Here is a 16,315-nt window from a genome sequence, read left to right as displayed (position 1 = left end):
TGGATCTTAAAGTTGTCCACATGTCGTGTTCTGCAGGTAGCAAAACAAGGAAAAACAGGGATGAGAAAAACAGAGGATTATTTTCCCACAAAGGTGGGGTTTCCACCTTTTATGGGGTGGCGGGACCTCGAAAGTTGGACAAAGATAGGGCACCTTCTAGAATTTTTCTCTTGTTTATACTTGTGTATACTCTGAAAAGGTCCAATAATTGGACATTGGTGGCATGGTATAGAACTAATGCTATCTTCTTCTTCTTCTTCTTTGCAATCTGAGACTCAGCAAATCATGGATTTGTTCCTCCAGATACTAGCCATAGTTGTTGGGCTATTGGCTCTAGTTGTCTTCTACCATCTAGTCACAAAGGGTACCCAAGTTGAGAAGAAAGCATTAATGGAGGCACCAGAGCCACCCGGAGGGTGGCCCATTATCGGCCACCTCCTTCAACTAGCAACCCCTCAACAACCCATCTTCCGAACCCTTGCAACCATGGCTGAGAAGCACGGACCGGCCTTTATCATCCGTTTTGGAGTTCATCCAACACTTGTCGTCAGCAGCTGGGAATTAGCAAAGGAGTGCTTCATTACGCAATGTTTGGGTTCTCACCCTATGGTTCCTATTGGCGTGAGGTACGCAAGTTGGTGATTCTGGAGCTACTCTCCAACCGCAGGCTTGAATCACTAAAACACATCAGATATGCAGAGATTGAGAATTGTATGAAGGACTTACATGGGCTTTGGGTGAAGAACAAAGGGAATCAAATTAAGGTTGAGTTGAATCGATTGTTTCGTGATCTAACCATCAATGTGGTTCTCAAGATGGTTGTTGGGAAACGCTATTTTAGTGTGGTTGAAGTGGGAGAAGAGAATACTGAAGAGGTGCAGAGGTTCCAGAACACTATAATTGAGTTCTTTAGATTCACTGGGGTCTCGGCTGCATCAGATGCCATTCCTTTTCTTAGATGGATGGATTTTTTCATAGGGGTAGAAAGGGCCATGAAGAAGACCGCCAAGGAGATGGACGTAATTGCTGAGAGCTAGCTGCAAGAGCATCAACAGAAGAAGAGAGAATGTGCAGAGAAAGGTGATGGTGATGAACAAGATTTCATGGATGTGATGTTGTCAATTCTTGAAGAGGATGATCAATTCCACGGTTACCACCGCGACACTATTGTCAAGTCCACGTCTATGGTGGATCAAAATCCTCTGTTTTTCTCATTCCTGTTTTTCCTTGTTTTGCTACCTGCAGAACACGACACGTGGACAACAGAGGATCCAACGGTCAAGGTTGGGTGAGGATTATTACATCCGGTGCGTTAGTCTTAAAGTTGTCCACGTGTCGTCTTCTGCAGGTAGCAAAACAAGGAAAAACAGGGATGTGAAAAACAGAGGATTATTTTCCGTCTATGGTACGAGTGATTGAAAATTATTGAATTTTTATCCTAGATTTTTATCTTTTTTTAATTAAGAAAATCATGAACTTAATTTAAAAAAAAAATAATTAGGAAAAGAGAAAAATAGTAGATACTTAGTTCTTGTAGCATTATCTACAAGAGAACCGAAATCAAATATCAAAATTGAAACCGATCGTTTTGCTTATTTATTTTTTTAATGAGGGTGTTCAGACCTTTGGTTCGATTACACCCTATTATGCACGATCACACGGCACTTATGGGAATCGGGTCAACGTCAACTCCTATTTGAACCATAGAAACTATATAGATTATACACAGTCAAACCAAAGAAGAATAGGTAAGATTTTAGTTAAAAAAACAAGGAATCTTATTTGATTCGATCTGTATAGTTTCGGTTTTGAGAGTGAAACCATTTAGTAGGAACCGTACAATACTAAATTACCTATCTTCATATCTATTTATGATTTACCCCTATACGATTATGTGTCTACTCTTTGAATTAAAAAGAAAAAAGTTTCTACTCTTCTTTAAGAACAAAACTTGATTGCTACTTGGGCTACTTGGGCTGTAGCCAAGTTCATGCAACTCCTAGTACCAACCTGGGAAATGAAATCCCAGGTCAGGAGTGGAAAATATCCTCTAATAGCTGCAACCCTTGTGGCCAAATTTTTTCCCATTTTTAATATCTTGTCTCTCTGCTCAAAATTTTGAATTGCATGCGAAAAAAAATCTCTCATGAAATACATTTGTAGAGTCAATCCTATCACATAGGCTAACTAATGAATGGGAGAAAAGGAGCTTGTCTGGGAGCATGGCTCCAGTGCCCAAACACATGCTCCTACAAAATGATTGGTCCGCGCTCTATGCAAGATAAAAAATTTCATCTCTATTGATACTTCCATGGGCTCTCTCATTAACTATCAAGCTACTGCAAGAGCCTCACTCTCGGTCAGAAAACTCTCCTCTTTAATGATATTGTATCTTGCAGGGTTTGATCATGGCTGCCACAGACACTACCGCAGTATCATTGTCATGGGCTCTTTCCTTGCTACTGAACAACCAACAAGTGCTGAAAAAGGCTCAAGAGGAAATAGACAACCATGTCGGGAAGGATAGGAATGTGGATGAGGAAGACATTGGTAACCTTACATATCTCCAAGCAATCATTAAGGAAACAGTCCGCTTGTACCCTGTGGCTCCACTCTTGGTACCCCATGAGGCCATAGAAGATTGTAAGGTTGGTGGCTTTAGGATCTCAATAGGGACACGAGTGCTAGTGAATGCTTGGAAAATACATAGAGACCCCAACATATGGGAAAACCCTTTGGAATTTCAGCCAGAAAGATTTCTAACAAATTATGCAGATGTGGATGTCCGGGGTAAGAATTTCAAATTGATTCCCTTCGGTTCAGGTAGGAGATCGTGCCCGGGAATCTTTTTTTCCCTTCAGACCATGCACATGATGCTTGCTCGCTTGCTTCATGAGTTTGAGTTGCAGACACCTTTTGATGAGCCTGTGGACATGAGTGAAGGTACCGGTCTAACCATGCCCAAGGAAACACCATTGGAAGTCCTTCTCAGTCCTAGACTCTCTTCCCATCTTTACCAGTAGAGTTTTATTGCAGGGTTGTTAACAAGTGATTATACTCCTACACACCCCCCCCCCCCATACACACTTACACACAACAAGGTTTGCATCCACAACCTCCTCCTCTGGGCTTCGGCTGTTCAAGCCAAAGCTACTACCACTACCCTAAACTAGTGTTCGATATGATCTATGTGTGTAGCCGTGTGTGTAAAAGAACATGCATTGGGGTAACTTTGATCAATTTGGAGTTTTTGAAGATATGATGTTATGGGACAATTTTTATTTTTTTGAATAATTAATGTAATGTATTTTGGGGATGTATTACTACTAATGTGAACAATATTTTAGTAATTTTGAATATTAATAAGAAGTTGATAATGACATTTTTATAAATAAAACCAAAATGGTTAATGGAGATTTGATAAATAGAGTAAAGGTGTAAAATTGGAGAATGATATTTCAATTCGTATAATGGCACAAATTTGCGGAAGAGAGAAAATAGAAAGTGATAAATATGAACATAAAATAAGAGATAAACTAGATAATAGATACATTTGGCTGATTTAGAGGTAGCCCACCTCTTGGTTTTACGGACGAAGCCAGACGTCCCAACCTAATTAAGAGGTAGTCGAACCTCTTCTCTTGGGAGAGAAAATAGAAAACTTTCTACAATTTGAATCATATCCATTCATTATACTTATGCCCATAAAATAGGCTAAACAAACAAGTTACAATCATACACTCCACAATCCCGCTCCACACTCTACGTAATTCTAATTCCATAACTTCATCGTCTGAGTATCCAGAAGAGTATAATTGAGTTCGCTAGATTAACTAGGACTGTAGTTGCATCGGATGCCATTCCTTTTCTTGGATGGATGGATTTCAATAGGGTAGAAAAGGACATGAGAAGGATTGCTAGGGAGATGGACGTGATTGCTGAGAGCTGGATACAAGAGCATCAGCAGAAGAAACAATGTGCAGAGAATGGTGAAGATGATCATGAGCAAGACGTTATGGATGTGATGTTTTCAATCCTTGAAGAAGATGCCCAATTCCATGGTCACCACCGCACAATGTTGTCAAGACCACGACTATGGTAAGATTGATTGAAAACTACTGAGCTTGACATACCCTAGATATACTTTCACTCTTACTAACCACCATCTTATCCTACTGATCTGTTCATGGTTACAAGAATTGTTTCCACCACTGCTTAGTTTGTGCCAGAATTTTCTTTAGTCGGTTAGGTTTTATATCAAGATCGACAAGATTTTTGATTAAGAAATTCAAAAAATCAGAGAAAGGACTGAGTTTGACCATGGAGCGGGCCTTAGATGCATAAGGGGTATTGGAGTGGCACTTTGATAAGGTTCTAAAACCTATTGGGGTTAGTGAACCCTAGAATAAAATGATGAACCTCATGGCGAAGGAGAACTCTTAAACAAAAATATGTCGAAATCTTTGCATCTTCTTCATGATTCCATTTTCTAGTATTCTTTGCAATTCAAGCTCACTACCCTTCTTTTTTTCTTTTTCGCTAGAAGATCAGGTTTTATTAAAAAGAGAGAAAAAAGAATGAGTACAAGATAAAACAGAAAAAGCCGGAAGGAGCCTCCACCTTTGGCATTGCCATCAGCAGAGGTTCACAATCGCTATCTATAGAATCTAAATCGGGAATGACCAGCTTCATCAAGGAGGAGCTTGTTGGTGATGGAGTCAGGGAGATCCGATCTCACCAACTTAGCTGCGTCTTTGGCTCACTACCCTTTGATACAATATTAAAATCTAAATTGGTATACCCCACCACCCTCCCCTAAAAGCAAGCATAAGTATTAGACAATAATTTATCAAAAAAGACAAGGTGGTGTTAAAACCTAGCCCGAACCAATAAAATCAACCAAAACCGACAGAAAAACTCAAACCGAATCAAATCGATTCTTATTGGATTTGTTTTGGACTAAGGTATGGTGGGATCGGCTGAATATCGATCCAAACCGAACTGACCAATGACCAAACCAAATGAAACCGATATAAAAAAAAAATTGATTATGAGATTATAAATTGGTGAATTGACTATCCATTTTTTACAATATTAGTGAGAATATTTTTTATTGTAAGGAATTATTACAAATCATTGAATATGAGTTTACGAATAGAGAAATTGATGCTTATTCTGCTCAGGCTTTTAATTTAGATAAAAGTCATGTATTTTGGCCCCATCCCGGTAACTAGAAAGTTTCAGATCAAGGAGGTGTTAAACATTCTTGAATGCCGATTCCCAACACTGTATTTGGGTGTTCAAATTTTCAAAGGAAGGTTAAGAAATAATCTTATTCTACCTTTGATGGATAAATTCAAGGAGCGTCTATCAGGATGGAAAGTTCGTTTGCTCTCTATGGCAGGCAGAGTTGAGTTAGTGAAGATAGTTATGAGCAGCATTCCTGTTCATAATTTCTCTATTTATCTGTGGCCGTCTTCTCTGATTGTAAAGATGGAAGCAAGGATTCAAAATTTTATATGGACTGGAGAAGCTTCTACCACCGGAGCAATAACTGTCAAATGGGATTTTCTGTACAAACCTAAAAAGGAAGGAGGATTGGGAGTTAGAAAGCTTAAGGATATCAACTTTTCCTTGTTAGCAAAGTTGGGATGGTTTATAAAGACTGACCAATCTTTATTTGGAAAATTTCTCAGAGGTTGCTTGGTTACTAAGAAGGGGACTTTAAAGAATGCTATATCTTCATCAATTCTTCCTGGTCCTCGCAAAATATGGGACTTTATTGGTGAATCTGAACGTTGGATTATGGGGGACGATAGTTCCATTCAATTTTGGCATGATCGCTGGTTGAAGAATGCCAAAATAACTGATATCCTAGGTATGCCCTCTTTATCTAGTGCTGATCTTTCTGCCACAGTAGCAGATTTTATCGAAAATGGGCAATGGTCTCTGCTTGAGGTCTCTAACCACGCCCTAGAGAAAGTATTTGCTTGTATAAAAAGAATTAATATCCCGTCTACATATGAAAAAGATGTTAGGGTATGGTCCCTCTCTGAATCAGAAAGTTTTACAGTTAAGTCAGCATGGGAAAGCATTAGGGTTACTCGTCCAATTCAAGGATGGGCAAAAGAATATGCATCCTTGGTTTTCCATGTTTGGGTGGAGATTATATCACAATCAACTTCCCACTGATGATCAAGTATGTAGAAGAGGCGTGCCAATTGCTTCAAAATGTGATCTGTGCAAGATGAATCAGGATTCTCTAACCCATATATTTCTTGACTGCAATTTCAGTAATAATGTGTGGAAAGAGGTCTTGTATTTTTTTCAGGTTCAATGGAGAAGTTTTCCTTCAATAGAGGAGCTTTTTTCATTCTGGGAGAGGAAAGCCAATGTTGTTCGACTACACCTTGCTTGGTCAGCCTTATTAGTATTTATTCCTTTTCATCTATGGAGGGAAAGGAATCAATGTAGACATGATAATGGGAGCTGTACCACTCAAAATGTTGTCAAGAAAATATTTGATGACCTAGGGAAATTTTCAGCGTTTGAGTTCTATTACTGTGAATGGAGTTCCTAATCTGATGTTATCTAGGCAATTGCACCTCAGAATATCTCAAAAGGGGGCACAAAAGATCAGTGAGGTAGTCTGGAAACCGCCCATGGAAGGTTTCATCAAGCTAAACATTGATGACTGCTCTCTAGAAAATCTAGGTAGGTCTGGAGCAGGAGGTATTTTTCATGATCACAGAAGAAATCATATCTAGAGTTTTTTAAGTGGCCTGGAAGTTACAACAAACTTTGTTGCAGAGTTTGAGGCTTTTTTCATGGGTATGCAGATTGCAAAAGAAAAGAATTGGTTGAAATTGTGGGTGGAATGCGATTCACAGGCAGTGGTAATTTGCTTCAAAAAACGCACCATTCCATAGTTCTTCCAGCAGCAATGGTGGAGTTTAAAGGCTTACTTGGACATCATCACATGGTCAATTGCTCATTGCTACAGAGAGGCAGATAATTTTGCAGATAAGCTAGCAAAACATGCTACACTTGCACAGGTACTGTCAACATAGAATACTCCCCCCTCTTTCATAGTGGAAGATATTACATGGGATGCTCATCTAAGACCAAGATATATGTTCTCGTAATGGTGCTGGTTTTAGATTGATTTCCTATTCTGCTAATGCCAATGCTGATGGTGGAGTAGTATTTCAACTCTAAAATCAAGTTTTAAGATTTTTCGATTAGGTTTCTTCACTACTGATGGCAATGTCAAAGGCGGATTAGAGATTCAATGTTTTAAATTCATTCATTGTATATAGTTTTCTCTCCTATATCAATACAATACACTTGCTGACATTTAGCAAAAAAAAAAAAAAGAATAAAGAAGTTGATTTTTAAATTGTTACAATGCTTCCATTGATTTCCTTTTTCACTATACAAAAGTAGTTGGATAGTTAAATGAATGATTGGATAATAGGGTTCATTTTGTGATTTTAGTATTAGTTATCTTCTTGGTCATTTGTTATCCATTGGTTTCAAATTAGTTATCTCTCTCTTACAATGATAAACCATGATTTAATTAAAATTTTAAAGTGTTTTTTTATGTCAAATCTTGTCACTACAAGTTATGAATGTAAGATTTCATTATGGTTCAAGCCCAATAATAAACCGATTTAAACCAGTATTAACCCGATTTTGAAAAATCAAAAATCAAAATCAAAACGGACTAAAATCGAACCGATCGAAAATCGAAATTTCTTAACGAATTGATTTTGATCTCCATCTCCATCATTCCTAGACCAAAATCGATTCAACCTAACCAAAACCAAATCAAACCAAACTGACCGATTGGCACCCCCAAGTCTATTAGACAATAATTATATCCAGTTTCTCTCTTCCCACGATGATAAGCATCCAGGCCACTTGAGGTGGAGTTGAGGGTGTGCATGGGATCTCCTCCATCAAATTACACGGTGAATTCACTGGCTAACTCTAGATAACTTTGTCCATAACTCATTTGTTAGATCAAACACCAAGAAACACGAACAATAAAGAGACAATAGATCCGTACGACACAGAGATTTAAAGAGGTTCATACACCAGGGTGGTGTGTTACGTCCTCGGGCAAAGAAGAAGATGATTCACTATGCAGAAGAGAGATTTACATCTTAGCAGCGGCGAGGAAAAACTCGCCCTGAAACCCTATCTGCGTGAAAACCCTAGAATACAATGACTTTCTCAACAAGCAACAGTACATTATATATATACTCCAAAATATGTCGGATCGGGTCAATCTTCAAAACGGGTCAAGAATTCGAGACAAACTTAACATAATCCCCTCCACTCTCGGACAATAATCAATTCAATAAAAAGTCCTCCCTCCTCCCCCTCCAGCAAAAGTATTAGACAATAAATCGATCACATCGAGTCAATCAATAATCAACTCAACAAAAATTCAGAAAAAATTCTCCCTCTCCCCACCCACCCGGCCCCCTAAGGCATAAGTATTAGACAACCAATCGATCACATCGAGTCAATCAATAATCAATTCAACAAAAATATGCATATGCAACGTAATGATGCTTGTGGTATCGCTTGAAATTTAATTTTGTGGTTGATGTGTCTATCTCTTTCCTTTTACATATTGTTAGAATTTATATAGAGTTTAATTTTTTTAATTTTTTTATTTTATTTTTTATTTTTTGAAAGAAGTCCTTCTTGATGGTAGTATTTTTGGAAAAGGATCGTTTTCAATTAATTGGGATCAGTTAGTGATTAAAGACGTAGGATAAGTGTCCATGTATTAAGATATGTATTTAAGTTCTTTTTCAGTTGCTTAATAATTAATTGTACATCCAATTAAGTGAAGAGGAGTCAAATCCAGTACTTCCCTTGTGAATTGTGATAGAGTCAAATCATGGGCTATTTCCTTGCTATCGAACAACCAACAAGTGCTAAAATAAAGATCACGCGGAAATTGACAAGTAGGTAAGTATCTAAATCTCGTTTGCCTTTTAGACCATGCACATGATGCCTACTTGCTTGCTTCATGAATTTGAATTGCAGACACCTTTTGATGAACCTGTGGATATGAGTGAAGGTACCCGTCTAACCATGCCAACGGACAAGGAATGCATCGATAGGGAATTATGCGAGAATTCTTGTTGAGATGGAGATATCAAAGCAAAGATTGGAGGAAATACAGGTGGAAAGGCAACAACCATGAAGTGGTGATCTGTTCTAGTTTAAGCAACGTATTGTTTATGCAGATGAGTTGGGGAAGTGCGGCTTCTGCAAAAGAGTGGGATACACCATCCATAACTGCAAAGATAAAAAATCAGCGGAAGCAAAAATTAATGAAGCACAAGGAACAGTAGCACCGGTTGGGGCAGTTTGGGTGGAGAAAGGAAAGTTTGGGGCGACGGCCAGGGTAGATTCTGACAACAGTGAAGGGCTGTCCAGCCTAGGAAGGACTCCTACTTTGGAGGGAATATCGGCACACTCCTTATCTAGAAGGCCTATATCAGCTTTGAATGTATTGCCTTCGTCTAAAGAAGGGGAGGGAAACATTGTTGTTGATTTTCCAATTTCGGAAGGGAACCTAGGGATGAGATCACTATGCATGAAGGAGAACCCCATTGCCGACTGGAATTTAGGGTCATGCAGTCAGATGGGTAGGATATGGAAGGGTCTACATACTCAGCTATGAATGAAGAAGAAGCTTTGATTCAAGAAAAGAATGGCCTGAGCTTGGGGCCGGTTCTAGGGAATGTAACCATCAGAGCTCATGAGGGTGTTGGGGATCATATTATTCACTCTATGACCCCATGCTCAGTAGAAAGGGGTCTTCTTACCATTCAGTATTGAGAGGTTGAAGCCATTGATGAAGCTACACTATAGAAGGAGCTTAATGAGGATAGGGAGACTGCAAAAAAGCAAAATGGAAAAACTGTGGTCAATGTGGAGTAGACTCGAAAGTCTAGCCGCATTGCTTCTCATAAGAGTTGATTATGCGTGCCCTTTATTGGAATGTAAGGGGTATGAAGAAGGCTGCCCCCTGTGTCGCCTTGAGTAATATTTTAAAAGACAAACATCCCAACGTTATTTGTATTGCTGAGCCCATGATTGAGGTAGGAGCTTTCCCATATCTTTTTTTCAATAAATTGGGTTATGAAGCATCTTTTGTCCATAATGAAAGAGAGGGTAAAAATTCTAACTTACAGGTCATATGGAAGAGAAACCTAAATAAGCATGTTATTATCTCTATGTCTGACCAATTTATATCATTGTGTATTGGCTGGCGAAGTCAGCCTATTTTCATAACTTTTGTGCATGCAAGCTATTTTAGAACTCTTAGAAGGCATCTATGGATGGCTCTTGTAGCATCCCCTGTGGATTCGCATCCTTGGCTGGTTACTGGAGACTTCAATGCATTGTTTGCATCACATGAAAAAAGGGGTCCTAGTGCATTTAACATTGGATTAGCAAATGAGTTTTGTGCAGTTGTGGATGCCTGCGACCAATTTCAGGTTCCTTCCCAAGGTCGCAAGTACACATGGTCAAATAATAGGAAAAGAGAGAATGTTTTGGCTATTCTGGACAGAAGTTTGTGTAATGAAATGTGGCTTTCTTTTTTCCTTGATTGTGCTCAAGAGGTGCTGCAACGTTTTCCATCAGACCATTCCCCCTTGTGCTTTTCTTCTGAGGCAATGGCTAAGCCAGCTAATTGCCCATTTAGAATTCATAAATTTTGGATGGAAATGAGAGGTTCTTGAAGGTGGTGGAGGAGTCATGGAAGGAGCCTCTGTTTGGATCTCTGACTTTTGTTTTGGCTAAAAAATTAAAGTGTTTGAAGCCTATGCTAAGGGGTTGGGCAAAAACGGTCTTCACAAACTTTAATGTTGATCTAAAGTCTGCAAAATCTGAATTAGATCAAGTTCAACATCAGATTGATATGGCTGAAATTGATGATCGTCTCTTTGGTCTAGAAGCTGATGCAAAGACAAAATATTTGAAGGCTCTTGAACACCATGAAAAATAGTGGACAGAAAAGTCTAGAATTAAATGGATCACTCAAGGGGATAGAAACTCCAGATTCTTCCATCTATCAGCAAAGATTCGAAGGACTAAGTATACCATTCGATCCTTGAAGAAGGAGGATGGGAATATAACCACAAACTTAGAAGAGATAGCTGACTACATGGTGAATTATTATGAGTCCTTCTTCAAAGCAACTCCTTTAGTGGATCATGGCAATCTTTTGGACTGCATTCCTAAGACTCTTGATGAATTGGATATCAGCAGTTTAGCACCTTAGAAAGGATACCAAGTGAGGAAGAAATAAAGAAAGCAATTTTGACTTAGATCCTGATATTTCTCCAGGGCCTAATGGCTTCTCAGGTGCTTTTTTCAGACATTGTTAGGAGTTGGTTGGCACTGATGTCTATAGGGCAGTAAGAGGTTTCTTCAGATCTGGTATTTTACCAAAGGGTATTAATAACAATTTTTTTGTTCTTATACCAAAAATTGATGGGGCAAATTTTCTAGACAAATTCAAGTCACTATGTATGGGCAACTTTTTCTGCAAGGTGCTCTCAAAGATTATGGCTTCCAAGTTGCCTCGTTTGCTTCCATGGCTCATTTGGAGGAACAATGAGTTTTCCAGAAGGGCAAGGTAATCCAAACTAATATCTGTCTTGTATCAGAATTAGCAAACATTATGTTTAAGTATACTAGAGGTGGGGGAATGGCCATCAAGTTAGACATCTAGAAAGCTTTTGACATACTTTCTTGGATCTTTTTATTTCAAGTCTTGAGCAGATTCAGATTTTCAAACAAATGGATTGCCTGGTTACATCAGATTCTGGTTTCTTCCATAATTTCGGTTCTTCTAAATGGGGGGCCTGTTGGCTTCTTTGGAGTGGAGAAAGGGCTTCGTCAAGGAGATTCTTTGTCTCCAATCTTGTTTATTCTTGTTGAAGAAGTTCTGTGCAGGGGACTACGATTAATGATCCAAGAGAAGAAGTTGATGCCACTTCAAGGTCCTAGAGGTGTAGAGATGTTTGGATTCCTATTATTTGCATACGACATTTTCATTTTTCTGAATGGCTCCATCAGGTATGTCAAACATTTAAATACTTTCTTGCAAAAGAATCAGGAATTTTCAGGGCAGAAAATTAATCTGGAGAAGAGCAAGCTCTTCCTAGGTAGAATGGCCTTGGAAATAAAGCAAATTATTTCGGACACCCTTGGAATTTCCATTTGTAAATTTTTCACTAAATATGTAAGGGTGGAAATCTTCAAAAGGAGAGTTAAAAGGGAGCCTTTACTACCTGGGATGGACAAAATTAAAGGGAGAATGGTAGGATGGAAGGAGAAGCTATCATCAATGGCTGGAAGGGTGGAGTTGGTTAGATCAGTGATATTAGGAATGCCCACTTATAACTTCTCTATATATTGGTGGCCAAGCTTTCTCTTGAAAACCATGGAACAATGGATGATGAATTTTATCTGAACGAGAGATCTTGACTCTGCAAAAGGTGTGACGGTAAAGTGGGACATGGTCTGCAAGCCAAGGAATGAAGGTGTAACGACCCCAAATCCTATTTAGGAGTTTGGTCATTGGCAATCCAAGATCAATTTCATTTTAGAGAATAAACTGGTATGGATTTCCACAAACCATGGGAATAAGAAAATAAAATAAATAAAAGATGTAATTAATTCATAGGAATGTGCAACGAAAGTCTTAAATAATACATAATAAATAAAAGACACTTCCCCCATAGGAAGGTTTAAAAAGAAAATGACATTAAAGGTCAAAAAGCCTTACAAAAAACTTTAAAGAAAATGCTAAAGAAATTAGAATCATCAAGAAACTAGAAATAGCCTCCACCCAAGTCAAAGCCACCCTCATCCTTGTTAGACCGTAGGTATGTAATAGGCTCTTCATCTCCCTCTCCATGAATCTCAATCCCATCATTTGAAATATTGTAAGGGGTAAGCTTCTGGGGAAGCTTAGTAAATGGAGGAAATTACGATTTACATAAGTTTGAAAGAAAAAGAAATAAAGTCTTCTTTATAAATGAATTGTGAATTATTATGAAAATAAAGAAAAATCTAACAAGTCATTCAAACAATAATAGATATCACAAATCATGATTAATGAAATTTAACAGCATCATCTTGTACCGTACTACAGCTCATACCGTACTATGACCTTGATCGGTGTGTTAACTCATTCACATAATTCATAATCTTAATAATAGTTCAAACATATGAGGATGGCATGTGCCCATGTACCGTACTACGGTTCACACCATACTGTAATCATGATCCACATCCATCACATATGTAAGATATTACAATCACAACATTGGTTCTTATAAAGCGTAAAAAACACCCTATCATCTTGTACCGTACTATGGCTCACACCGTACTGTGACTTTGATCGATAATGAAGTTTTCACACAAACAAAATGTGCTCAATGACATCATATATCATCCAAAAATCCACATAGGGACATAATGTAACAATCACAAATCTAAAAGTGAAAAATGAAGTAAATATAAATTAGACTTTCTAATATGCTTTCATTTATTAAGTGTGAAATGCCAAACCAAATGAAAAGATAGAAATTTCAAGAGAAATAAAGTTACAATTCAAAAAAAAAAAAATAAGTCATTTAATACATAAACATAGAAGTTAATTTCCTATATTACATATTAATAAATATAAAAAGAAAAGACCTTACAAAAACTTTCATAGAAGGGAAAAGAAAAAAAAAAACTTTAGATATAAAGTCTTGAACAAACGTCTCCCTCATAATCCAGCGAAGCCAAGAGAAGGGGTTGAACCTTTCTTCTTCTCTTTCTCACTTGAATCATCAAGAGAGGGGAAAAAGATGGGGGTGTCCCTCTCTCTATCTCTCTCTCTTCAAAATCTACAGCCTTGTGAGAGCATGTCAACCTACCCTCTTCTCTTTTTATTTTCCAAACTTTCTTCCTAATTCAAAGAAGGAATAAAATCTTTAAGGGTCAATCAGCTTTCTGCCTTGTCAATTTGCTTAGCAAGGCTGAGAGGAGGTGCTAAAAGTGTTGCTCACATGTCCCTTGGTTATACAATTCCCCCCCCCCCCTTGATTTGATCATTTGTCCCCTCTTGATTTAAGTCTTATAAGGAAGAGAAAAAAGATATTCAATTTATCCCCTTTGATTTGATAATTTGTCCCCATTGATTTGAATCTCGCAAAGAAGGGGAAAAAGGCATCACTAAGTTAGTATAATTAAAAGGATATTAATCTAGGTGTCAAATCAAAATTCTAGGAATTTGAATAATTAGCATAATAGGTAGAGTGGTTTGAAAATCAACCATAAGTATATAAACTAAATAAGGAAATAATGTGAGGTGAAGAGATAAAATACCATATTTAATATGGTTTTTAATAGGTAAGTCATTGTAAGGCAAATTAGGAGTTTCTATAAGTGACTAACAACCAAAAAGGCAATTATGCCTCACCACATAGTTACCATAAAAAATATGAGTTTAAAAAAGGAATTTTGCAATTCAAAAACATTTAAAAACTTACCAAAAATAGAGTGGTGACAAGGCGAAAGAATCTTGGACTTTGGTCAACAAGTTTACATTTTAGTCGCTACGTCATCCATTACAAACATTGACTTTGACTGCCCCATCATTAGTTGACTCATCACTTCAGGTCAGGGTTGGACTAAGTCAAAGAAAAATCAGGGATATTATAGAAGGAGGGCTAGGGATTCGTCACTTAAGAGATATGAACAAAGCTCTTTTCTATAAGCAGGTGTGGCATATTAAGTGATCCGATTCTGCTTTGAGCTGCCTAATAAAGACTAGGTTTTTGGGGGAAAATGGAGAGCTAAAAAGAGGGTACAACTCCTCTTCAGTTTGGCCAGGTCTTGAAAGGGTGTGGAGCTTCATATCATCATATGAAAGGTGGATTGTGGGCAGTGGCAGGTCCATAGACTGCTGAAAAGATAGGTGGCTACAACAGTCTTCCGTTCAAGAGATGTCTTCTCTTGATTCCAGGTTCTTTTCTAAGAGGAAGGTTGCTGATTTTATAAACAATTACCAGTGGGCGTTCCCTGAGGTAAATTCAATTTTTTGCCAGAACATTTTCAACTTTGCTTCAAAGATTAATATTCCCAAAATAGAGATGGATGACAGGCGTGTGTGGAGCCTAACGCCTTTAGGGAAGTTCAGTACAAAATCAGTTTGGAATGATATTCGGCGCCGGAATCCTAAAGTACCTTGGGGTGGTCTTGTTTGGGGTAATCATCTTAAGCCATGACAGTTAACCTTTGGGTGAAGGCTAATGCATGAGAAACTACCAACGGATGAAGTCATCTCCAGGAAGGCTGTTTATTTAGCGTCGAGGTGCAGTCTTTGTGAGGCAACTGCTAAATCAATTAATCATGTTTTCCTGGAGTGTTGTGTATTGGTGCAGGTGTGGGGGAGGTTTCTTGACTGCTTCGGTCTGCAATGGAAGAATCACTCTTCTTTATCAAAGTTGATAAAGTGGTGGAAGAGGAAGCATATGGTTTTATCCGTTAAGGAGCCTTGCGGGGTAGGCCTATTTTTTGTCCCTGATAACTTATGGAAAGAAGGAATAAAGAAGAGCTGGTGGTAAAGGGAGGGGTCCCAATCTGATTTTTGCTATGATTCTTAGAGATCTCAAAAAAGCAAGCCTAAATTTGACAGGGATTGTGCGTAGTACAACAGATCTTTTATGTTGTACAATGCTCGGTCTCCAGGCGATACTAGACATGGCTAGAAAATTTCTTGAAATTCATTGGTGCAAGCCACAGGAGAACTGGATGAAGCTTAATGTGGATGACAGTTTTAAGGGGAACCCTGGGAGAGTGGGATCAGGTGGAATACTTTGTGACCATTATGGGAAGGTGATATTTTCATTCAAGCATTATTTGGGAATTTAGTCAAATTATTATGGAGAATTTAGAGGACTGCTTCAAGGCATTCGTCAGGCTATGAATCTTGAAGTAGAGAACTTGTGGATTGAATCGAACTCAGTAGTGGTAGTGGTTGCAATTCAAAATAAATCAATCCCTTGGTTTGCTCAACAGGATTGGTTTGCATTGTAACACTACCTTAACACTATTTCATGGAAGATATCTCATTGCTATAGGGAAGTGAATCCAGTCGTTGATTATCTTGCAAAATCAGCAGCAAAAATAGGAATATCTGGATATATGGAGGAGTTACCTCAATATGTTATTGATGAGATTAAGATTGATAGTTTATCTATGCCTAGATTTAGATTTT

The 16,315-nt window shown here is 38.1% G+C and overlaps 1 pseudogene; it reads left to right on the top strand.

The window, feature by feature from the left end:
- The first annotated feature begins 249 nt into the window (after positions 1–249).
- On the top strand, positions 250–3,330 carry LOC122084107 (annotated as a pseudogene).
- Positions 3,331–16,315: the final 12,985 nt, after the last annotated feature.

The sequence above is a fragment of the Macadamia integrifolia genome, chromosome 1 (genome assembly GCF_013358625.1).
Source record: "Macadamia integrifolia cultivar HAES 741 chromosome 1, SCU_Mint_v3, whole genome shotgun sequence".
NCBI lineage: Eukaryota > Viridiplantae > Streptophyta > Magnoliopsida > Proteales > Proteaceae > Macadamia > Macadamia integrifolia.
The sequence above is the reverse complement of the archived record's forward strand: the minus strand, read 5'-3'. Positions and strand labels throughout refer to the sequence as shown.